The following is an 11,148-nucleotide window of genomic DNA, read 5'->3' on the forward strand; positions in this document are numbered from 1 at the left end:
CGTCACCTCAGCTAATCCTGCCTTTTTGCCCATTTTCATTGACGACCAGCTCCGCCGACTTTGGGCTTTAAAAAATGCTCTTCAGAAAACTACAGGTGACGTCACAGACACTACTTCCATATTTTTTTTTTTCAGTCCATGGATTTTTCAAGTGACAACTGTGTAACCAGTTTTAACGCAATGACAAAAGTTCGAGCATAGCATGCAAACTGTTCTGGCATTGCTGTACAGACGAGCACAGAACACTATTTGACCCAAAGAAAGAGAGAAAAAAACAGCTGTCCTATAAAGACCTCAGGGAACTGTGTCAACTTGTTACAAAGTTAAATATGACGGTACATGCAAGTCAGTGAGATTAATCAATGTAACTCCACAACAAAAATGTATCCACTAACCATTCAAAACCGTCCAGGTGCTTCTAAAAGTGCAACCTCTTCCTGAGTCTCTCTGTAAGGCTGCACTCCACTACTGTTTTTTCTGAGATTTTGGAAGAGTAAAATTATTCCTGCGTTTCGTTATTGCCGGTTTCACGAGTTCACATCTACATATAATTAATACAATAAGTTTATGCGTATTTGGCGTGCTGTCCGAGCTCGGAGTTAGGCCCGAACCCAAAGTACTCCACCAGTTGGTAAGTGTAGATGGAACTGGAAGTGTAGATGGAACTGGAAGTGAGGAGATGGGGTGGAGGAGGGATGCTGACAAACTTTCAATGAACAGAGATAGGTCTGCTGTGAATTTATACTCTGTCATTGAGTTGATTACTGATTAATCTCCAGCTGTGCATAATTTGGTTAATTATCTGAACCTGCTCCTCGCGAACTTTGTTAAATAAAACCTCATTTATCCGAACCTCATGTAAAGGATTGGCCCTCTTCTGAACGGAGACGGGGAGCAGCAGCTCAATTGCATTTAAAGGGACACACACAAAAAACGGCGAGTTTTTGTCACACCCAAAAATTGGCAAATTTGACAAGCTATAATAAATGTTCTGGGGGGTATTTTGAGCTCAGTGCTTTCTGTACACCTGTTCCAGAGCAGACAAACAGAGCAGAGTTTTTAATTATTATGAAAGTGAATTTAACTACAAAAAAAAACAAGTCTATTATATAGAACTACCAACATCACAATACATACTTTTCCCAATATGCCAGACATCAAAGAAATGCCTTGTTCCTTCTGAACACATTTTCTCACGTACCCACTTGGCCACCTAAAACAAAGACGACAGAAATTGATTTTATAGAATTTAGAACTTATTTTGAGTGATACTGTGCATGTCAATGCTGTTCAGCTTTAGATCTCTCCTAGCATCATTACCTGCCGATTTCTGTCTGTTATCAGAGCAGACACTTGCATGTCTTGGTCCATCAGGAACTGCATACTCCGCTTTAGACCCTCTAGCTCACACCAAGAGCTGCTTGGGACTTCTGAGCTCTGTAAAACCAACTGATTATTACTGAACAGTAACAGTAATATCAGTAACTAAATCAGACACAAGATTTCTGTGTGACATCAACTTACTTGGACAAGTTGAACATCTAAAACTTTGTTAATTCGATCCTCAATCAAGGAGTAGCTACCATATTTGGCACAGTGTCCAGGAGAATCTGATCTAAGAACGTCAAAAACATTTACATTTAGAGGTTAATGCAAAAACACACTGACCGGTTCTACATCAGTGACGTGAGCTGGACCATTCTACCTGCAGTCACCAGACAGGATCAATCCACCCCCAGTCTCCTTCAACTCCCTGATGATCCCCTTCTGCTCATTCTGGGATAGTGTAATAGCACTGATGGCGGAAAAAAGTGCCGGGACTTATGCACTGCAGTCCAAACAGCTTCAGCATCCTGATGGTCTGAGTAGCCATGCAACCTGAGAAGTGGATGGCACCGCTGAGTAAAAGGTTGCAGGCAGGCATGTTTCGATGCACCTTCTCTTGGTTTTGCCAGTAACGCTCATAACCACAAGTTCCGCAGGCCTGAAAGATGAGAGAAGATTCAAGACTCAAGCAGCTTTAAGATGAGGCAGTGAAATACCTGTATAGTTGAGACACAAATAATGAATATACATACTGTACATTCACAGACTGTAATTCAGCTCCTCACAGACAGTTGACAATTAAGACATTACCTGCTTGACTTTTATGAAGGTTCCTTCCGGGTGCATTATGTGTCCCTGGGTTTCCCCACAGCATGCAGGGCAAACCGTGATCAAAGACAGCAACTGCCTCCGGCAAACAATGAACTTGTCAACAGCACTGAAAACAAGAAAAGGAAAAAACACATTAATTCTGACTATGACATTTTTTGATACACAATCAGAAAGAGTTTCCATTAATAAAAAGGTTTTTACTTTGGGTCACTGAGAGATTCCAGCTCTTCTGGTTCCTCCTCAGAGGACTCGCTCAACATCTCCTCCCCTGGACTCCATGACATATCACCAGAATGGGTGATGATATCAGAAAATGACCATTCATCATCACTTTGTTCAGGACTGGCCAGTGGAGTTGATCTGCGGCTTGAGTCCCCACATCCACCATCTGAGGCTTTACCTGAACAGCTTAGATGAAAGAGATTCATCTTAATAATTGTTCACCATTGTACATTCATTGGCAACAACACATGCACTATCTAATGCAACCCAGTACAAAATATATTTTTCTAACATTATGAAGTTCATAATTTTTAATGTTTACTGTCTGAAAAGTGTAAATTACAAAATAGTAACCATGGAGATCATGTAAAATTTTGACATGTAATCCTTATTTGTGATTGTATATGGCATGTATGGTGAATGCTAGATATAAGCTAACCACCTAATGAACGATGTAAACATCTTATGTTGCACTGTGATCCACGATGGACCACTACTGGCTCAGGGTCCGTTGTAGAGATGTCTCCATCTCCATCATCTTCAGGATCTGAAGTGGCAGTCGCACCCGCCCCGTCTTTGCTGGCAGCACTCTCTCCCAAAATCTGAAAACAGACCAAAATCACAACTTTGAACTTTAAAAAATGTAGTCCTTTCATGAAAATCCCCCATTCATGCATTATTTAAAAGACTGCTAATCTTTTCAAAATCTTTTCAAAGTAGTCCTGAGCTGCATTCCCTCGCATGTGCCCTGGAGAGAGCCCCGGTCGCGCGCGCGCACTCTCTCTCTTCGGATGCCAGGCGAAAGTGTAAAGCATTACTTGGATGCGTTTTGGAGACGGTGAAGTCTTGTTTACACTCTTTGCTCCGAAGAGAGAGAGTGCGCGCACGCGACCGGGGCTCTCTCTCTCTGCTCGTTCGTTCAGTTAAACATGCGCACTGTCACAAGCGCAGCAGTTCATCTACATTACTCACCGATCAAATAAAGCGTTGGCGGGACAAAAATTCACTTTGGCGGGCACTAAACCGAGTTCAATGCAGGAAAATTCATGCGTGAATTTAACCGAGTAGTAGGCTAACGTTACATGACCCTGCATGCACTCGCACAAATGCGACCACATAATAAAATTTGAACTCGCACATTCTCAGAAAATGGGCGCAGTCTGGAACCCTGTCTTATTAGCTCAATAAAATAAGTGTCAGGAGGCTCATGTGCAGCCTCATGGGGTGTAGCAAGAGTAAGCTGACGGCAGCTAGCAGCTAGGCGGGCTTTCGTGCCTTCATGGTGCTAACGTTAACTTCTCAAAGTCATGCCAAGACTAATCCATTATAAGCTGGCGCGGATTACAGCACAGGCTTGCGTAGGCTGCAGCCTAGGGGCCCCAGGTGTGCAGGGGCCTCGGATTGGCAGACAATTTTATTTATTTTTTTTATTTACTTAAGCGCGGATGGGCCAGACCAATTGTGGGTGGGCCTTAAATTAAAAACGTTAAAAACCTTTTCCAATCCCTGTTTAACCTAATAAAAATTACTGACTAATAGGTCTATACTATTATCAGATTTTAATAGCTTGATGCTCTTTAAATATTTTGTTGCATTGTAAAAAGTTTCGGTGCATAGGACGGACCTATCCGCGATCGCTCTCCATGGTTCTGACCAAAGAAGAGCGCTTTGGAATCTCCATTACGCATCATACCTGGGCTGCATTTCCCGATAACATTGTCTCTTAGCGCGCTACGAAGACTCTTAAGGTATAACTTAACTAAAGGTATACTACCACTAAAGGTATATCATTGCTAGGCGTCTTCAGGGATATCATACACTCGCGAGGCAGAGGCGCTGGCGCCCTCCTAGCAACGTAGCTGGTCGCGCTAGCACCCTGGGGTGGCAGAGACGAAGATGTGCTAGGTGATGTGGATCTCAGCTCTTTTCATCTCCTGGTTGCAGCGATGAATTCGAGACTGTGCGTGTTTAAGGTAGCCTACCTAAACAACGACTGTTGCAACAGGGCCGAGGGCTGGGTTGGAAAATATGTGACGTCAATGTTGATTATGAAAGTGAGCGTGCAGCATGATAAAGATATGATACATCATGAGATGCGCAATATCGTCTGGAGACACATGTCTGGCAAAACATGATTTTGATCACTTCATTGAGTTTTGTTTTGTAGAAAGTCTCTTTTTCAAAGATTTGCGTTTTGTATAAATTGTATCTTAATTTTGATCAATGTTTTATCAACCAGTTGCCTGTATAAATAAGCAAATATATAGCAGGCAATGTAATAAGGCGCCGACACGATCAGTTGCATTGCACGTGAACTGGAGGGTGCCTAAACTCAGCTTGTGCCTCACAGATTTGAGAAATATAGGCTATCTATTATAGAAAGCTTGAAATGTCTACTTTTAAACGAAAATATTCAAAACCAAAAGAAATAGGCTACTAGTCTGAATATGTAATGAAATGTGCATTTCTCTCTGGCGTTGGCGAGTCCGCATCGTCAACTTCATCTTTGCAGCAACACAGAAAACACCAGTTTATTAATAAATAATTCAATGTCTGTTTGCTATTTTAGACACATTCATAATCATTACTTTTACCGGTTCTTTGTGGCAAGCTTTATGCGTGCGTTCGTGCGCTTGAGTGCGGCTATATTACGAAATGCTCATTATCCTAGGGTATCCTAATTAAATGAATATACAGGGGCGATTTGTCCACAAATGGCTTAAATGAACAACTGCTAGTCGACTAGAAAAAAATTTAGTTGGAGGCAGGCAGTGTCACATGCCTGTCCTGTCTTGTGTTGCACATGGGTGTTTTGTTATTTTGGGCCATGTGCTCTTGTCATTGTCTGATCCCTCCCCTTTGTTATCTGATTATTGTTTGAGTTCTCCCACCTGTTCCCCCTTGATTAGTTTCCCTTTATTAGTTCCCACTTGTTTGCAGTCTGTGTCGATCGTTGTCTTTGTTTTCCCCTGGTGATGTACCCGAGTTATTCCTGCCTTGTTTTGTTGCAGTTTGGTTTTTGTTTATTGTTTATTAAAATTTCCTTTACTGCACTTGAATCTTCGTTTCACTTTCTGACCAACCGTGACAGAACGATCGACCATGAAGAGGATTCAGCGGAAGGATTCACTCCAGCCTCCTATTTCCTGCCCTCATTTTGAACGCATCGAGAGATTTTGTGTGTTGAGTTCCCTTCGTCAGAAGGGGACTGATATCCGAGAGTTTTCATTGAGGTTCTGCACTGCTGCAGAGGGACTGGGGCTTGGGGTTATGGCTATGAAGGATTTGTTTAATTACGCCCTTGATGAACCCATCGACTTTATGGTCATGAGAGCCCTGAGACATCTGACGTTTGAGGAATTAGTTAATTCCTTGGAGCGTCACTGTAAACCCCCTGCTAAGAAGGTTCCAGTGCCGGTGATCCCGGTTCCGGTGGTCCCAGTTCCGGTGGTCCCGAGTCCGGTGGTTCCAGTTCCGGGGGTCCCAGTTTTGATGGTCCCGGATTCGGTGGTCTCGAGTCCGGTGGTCCGGAGGCGGAGGAGGAAGAGGAAGCACGTCACGTCTGTCCAGCCAGAGACTGTTCACGTCACGTCTGCCCAGTCAGAGACTGTTCACGTCACGCCTGCCCAGCCAGAGACGGTTCACGTCACGTCTGCTCAGCCAGAGACTGTTCACGTCACGTCTGCCCAGCCAGAGACTGTTCATGTCACGTCTGCCCAGCCAGAGACTGTTCACGTCACGTCTGCCCAGCCAGAGACTGTTCACGTCACGTCTGCCCAGCCAGAGACTGTTCACGTCACGTCTGCCCAGTCAGAGACTGTTCACGTCACGTTTGCCGAGCCTGTGTCTTCTGACAAGATGGCAGCCGCTGCCGAGCCTGGGTCTTCGGACAAGATGGCCGCTGCAGAGAGTGTTCACGTCACGTCTGCCTGGCCTGTGTCTTCAGACAAGATGGCCGCCACAGCGACTGTTCACATCACGTCTGCAGAGCCTGTGTCTTCAGACAAGATTGCCGCCGCTGAGTTGGTGGTGTCTGTTCCTGAGCCGGAGCCGGAGCCAGAGCCAGTGTCTGTTCCTGAGCCGGAGCCAGAGCCAGTGTCTGTTCCTGAGCCGGAGCCAGAGCCAGTGTCTGTTCCTGAGCCGGAGCCAGAGCCAGTGTCTGTTCCTGAGCCGGAGCCAGTGTCTGTTCCTGAGCCGGAGCCAGTGTCTGTTCCTGAGCCGGAGCCAGAGCCAGTGTCTGTTCCTGAGCCGGAGCCAGAGCCAGTGTCTGTTCCTGAGCCAGAGCCAGTGTCTGTTCCTGAGCCGGAGCCAGAGCCAGTGTCTGTTCCTGAGCCGGAGCCAGAGCCAGTGTCTGTTCCTGAGCCGGAGCCAGAGCCAGTGTCTGTTCCTGAGCCAGAGCCAGTGTCTGTTCCTGAGCCGGAGCCGGAGCCAGTGTCTGTTCCGGAGCCGGAGCCAGTGTCTGTTCCTGAGCCGGAGCCAGTGTCTGTTCCTGAGCCGGAGCCGGAGCCAGTGTCTGTTCCTGAGCCGGAGCCAGTGTCTGTTCCTGAGCCGGAGCCAGTGTCTGTCCCTGAGCCGGAGCCAGTGTCTGTCCCTGAGCCGGAGCCGGAGCCAGTGTCTGTCCCTGAGCCGGAGCCGGAGCCAGTGTCTGTCCCTGAGCCGGAGCCGGAGCCAGTGTCTGTCCCTGAGCCGGAGCCGGAGCCAGTGTCTGTCCCTGAGCCGGAGCCAGAGCCAGTGTCTGTCCCTGAGCCGGAGCCAGAGCCAGTGTCTGTTCCTGAGCCGGAGCCAGAGCCAGTGTCTGTTCCTGAGCCGCAGCCAGTGTCTGTTCCTGAGCCGGAGCCAGTGTCTGTTCCAGTTCCTGAGCCGGTGGTGCCAGTTCCAGAGCCGGAGCCGTTGGTGCCAGTTCCAGAGCCGGAGCCGTTGGTGCCAGTTCCAGTGCCTGAACCGTTGGTGCCTGTTCCTGAGCCGGAGCCGTTGGTGCCAGTTCCAGTGCCTGAGCCGTTGGTGCCAGTTCCAGTGCCTGAGCCGTTGGTGCCAGTTACACCGCCCGAGGGGTCGTCTCCGCCCTGGCCGTCCGAGGGGTCGTCTCCGCCCAGGCCGCCCGAGGGTTCGTCTCCGCCCTTGCAGCCCGAGGGGTCGTCTCCGCCCTGGCCGCCCGAGGGGTCGTCTCCGCCCAGACCGCCCGAGGGGTCGTCTCCGCCCTGGCCGCCCGAGGGGTCGTCTCCTCTGTCCAGGCCACCCGATGATCTGTCGTCTCCGCCCTGGTCGGCCGTTGGACTGTCGTCTCCGCCCTGGCCGCCCGTTGGACTGTCTTTGCCCTGGTCTGTCCCTCCCGTCCCGCCCTGGTCTGTCCCGCCCTTCCCGCCCTGGTCTGTCCCGCCCTTCCCGCCCTTCCCGCCCTTCCCGCCCTGGTCTGTCCCTCCCTTCCCGCCCTGGTCTGTCCCTCCCTTCCCGCCCTGGTCTGTCCCTCCCTTCCCGCCCTGGTCTGTCCCTCCCTTCCCGCCCTGGTCTGTCCCTCCCTTCCCGCCCTGGTCTGTCCCTCCCTTCCCGCCCTGGTCTGTCCCTCCCTTCCCGCCCTGGTCTGTCCCTCCCTTCCCGCCCTGGTCTGTCCCTCCCGTCCCGCCCTGGTCTGTCCCTCCCGTCCCGCCCTGGTCTGTCCCTCCCGTCCCGCCCTGGTCTGTCCCTCCCGTCCCGCCCTGGTCTTGTCCCTCCCGTCCCGCCCTGGTCTTGTCCCTCCCGTCCCGCCCTGGTCTTGTCCCTCCCGTCCCGCCCTGGTCTTGTCCCTCCCGTCCCGCCCTGGTCTTGTCCCTCCCGTCCCGCCCTGGTCTTGTCCCTCCCGTCCCGCCCTGGTCTTGTCCCTCCCGTCCCGCCCTGGTCTTGTCCCTCCCGTCCCGCCCTGGTCTTGTCCCTCCCGTCCCGCCCTGGTCTTGTCCCTCCCGTCCCGCCCTGGTCTTGTCCCTCCCGTCCCGCCCTGGTCTGTCCCTCCCGTCCCGCCCTGGTCTGTCCCTCCCGTCCCGCCCTGGTCTGTCCCTCCCGTCCCGCCCTGGTCTGTCCCTCCCGTCCCGCCCTGGTCTGTCCCTCCCGTCCCGCCCTGCCCTGGTCTGTCCCTCCCGTCCCGCCCTGGTCTGTCCTTCCCGTCCCCCACCCTGGTCTGATGGAGCGTCTGGTAGCCGCTCCGTAGGGAGGGGGTAATGTCACATGCCTGTCCTGTCTTGTGTTGCACATGGGTGTTTTGTTATTTTGGGCCATGTGCTCTTGTCATTGTCTGATCCCTCCCCTTTGTTATCTGATTATTGTTTGAGTTCTCCCACCTGTTCCCCCTTGATTAGTTTCCCTTTATTAGTTCCCACTTGTTTGCAGTCTGTGTCGATCGTTGTCTTTGTTTTCCCCTGGTGATGTACCCGAGTTATTCCTGCCTTGTTTTGTTGCAGTTTGGTTTTTGTTTATTGTTTATTAAAATTTCCTTTACTGCACTTGAATCTTCGTTTCACTTTCTGACCAACCGTGACAGGCAGCCCTTATTCCACACAACCTTATTCCGCTAGCGACCCTGCGGAATGAACGACCAAATGCGGAATATTCAGAAATGCGCTCTCCGCTCACGATCTCTAAATCGGAACAAACCCGAACCACTGTCTGCTGAACTTGCGCAGAAATATCAAAATAGACATATCTTTTTAAAATAGTTTTTAAAACTAAACATTTAGACTATTTTAGCACAAATTATGAGCTTATTGCCGATTTCTTATAATTCCTGACAAAATTAGAATATATTAAATGTTTTTTTTTGTTTTTGTTTTTTTTTTTTTTGAAGAAAAGTTTTGGGTGGGCCTGTTGAAAAGTGGGTGGGCCTAGGCCCGTCAGGCCCACCCATAACGCCATGCCTGCCGCGAACAAAAAAAAGATAGATGTGGGTAGATGTGAATTGGCCACCACTTGAAGGAATGTAAAGAAAACACTGTAGTGTTGGCTGTCTCAATGTGTGTATCCCAGTTCACCGTAGTTGCGTGTGGACCATGTATTGCACTAAGTAATTTTTTGGGGGGGCCTCACACAAAGAGCAGCCTGGGGCCCCTGACCACCTTAATCCGCCCCTGATTATAACATCAAGAAAAATACATTTGCAGAAATTACATGCAGAGCTACATTTCGATGCAACAATTTGTATGATGTTTTATAAACAAAGTTCGGGAGGAGCACGTTCAAATAATCAATCCAATCTACTCGTCATCAAACAATCATGTCTACCCTAATCAGCATGACAAGAAGTATATATATATCCACTCTGTCTGTCAACTCACCTAATATTCCTTGACAGTTTTCCAGCATCCCTCCACCACCCCGACTCCTCACTCTTGGCTCAATCTTTTACAGCCAGGAATATGGGGGGAGTACTCTGGGTTCGGGCCGAATACCGAGCCCGGAGCCCTCTCCTCGGACAGCACGCCAAATACGCATGTATTCTATCTGACTTATTTGTAAGTGTGAACTAGTGAAGTGGAAAAACGACCTTACCATTGATGCGCAACTTGACAGCGAATACAAGAGTCAGGTTAATTTTTGGACTCAAGTGCTTACAAGAATTACTGACGTTACTCTGACTTTAGCCTCATGTAATCTGGCATTCAGAGGGCATAATGAAAAACTGAATGAACCAAACAACAGGAACTTTTTGTCATTAATTGAATTGTTAGCTCGGTATGATCCAGTGCTCCGAGAGTTGTTGGATAAAAAAAGTCACGTCAATTATTTAAGCCCAGCAATTCAGAATGAACTGATTGCGTTGTTATCCAAAAGGGTGCACGACGAAATTGTGTCTGAAATAAAAGACGCAGAATTCTATTCGATCATAATGGACACTACTCAGGATATCAGCAAAGTTGATCAACTCAGTCAAATTTTCAGATACGTTAAAGTTCGAAAAGATGAAAATGATAATCCACTCGGCATTGATGTCACTGAGAGTTTTCTCGGATTTCAGAATATCACGATCAAACTGCAGAGGGTCTCCAACAAAAAATCCTTGATCTTATCCAAAGTAAGGGTCTGTCACTTAAAAAATGCAGAGGCCAAGGATATGACGGAGCTAGTGTCATGAGTGGAATTTACTCTGGTGTGCAGAGACGGATCCTAAACATGGAGCCCAATGCTGTGTATACATTGCGCAGCGCATAATTTGAATTTGGTGTTAAACGACGCGTGTCAGCATATCACGGCTATCAAGGAGTTCTATGATGTGGTCCAGAGACTTTATGTTTTCTTCAGCCAAAGCATCAAAAGGTGGGAAATGTTGGAAAATCAGCTTTCAAAGCCAACACTGAAAAGACTTTGTCCCACGCGATGGACATCCAGGGCCGATGCTATCCACGCACTACGTTTTCGTTATGCTGACATCCTAAAGGCATTAACCAAAATAGCTCTACAGTCAAAAAAAGCAGAGGAACGTACAGAGGCGTCCGGACTTATCAAATCGATCGAAACATTTGAATTCATAATGATGCTTGTATTTCATGAGGTGGGGTGGGGTGAGGTGAGGTGGAGTGGGGGAGGTGGGGTGCGGGGTCGCATTTATCATGGGGGAACCCCTGCTCTAACACACACACACACACACACACACACACTTGCACTCACAGGCAGACACACACATACTCACTTGCTCACACTCGCGCACACACACTATCACTATCACTTACACAAACACTTACCTGCACGCACACACACACACTCACACTCTCTCACACAGACATGGACAGTCGCACAGACACGTACTTG

At 48.6% G+C, this 11,148-nt stretch overlaps 1 protein-coding gene and 1 long non-coding RNA gene across 2 annotated transcripts in view; one reads left to right on the forward strand and one right to left on the reverse strand.

The window, feature by feature from the left end:
- The window catches only part of LOC311289593 (protein NLRC3-like), a 258,776-nt gene that overhangs the window by 237,161 nt on the left and 10,467 nt on the right, over window positions 1-11,148 (forward strand). The window lies entirely within an intron of this gene.
- LOC311289618 lies at window positions 1,124-1,777 on the reverse strand. The gene is made up of 4 exons (XR_014627174.1): window positions 1,706-1,777; window positions 1,525-1,615; window positions 1,321-1,437; window positions 1,124-1,213 (listed from the first exon to the last, which is right to left on the reverse strand). It is a non-coding gene; the product is annotated as an uncharacterized lncRNA (long non-coding RNA).

Source organism: Rutilus rutilus (assembly GCF_951802725.1).
Source record: "Rutilus rutilus genome assembly, chromosome: 4".
NCBI lineage: Eukaryota > Metazoa > Chordata > Actinopteri > Cypriniformes > Leuciscidae > Rutilus > Rutilus rutilus.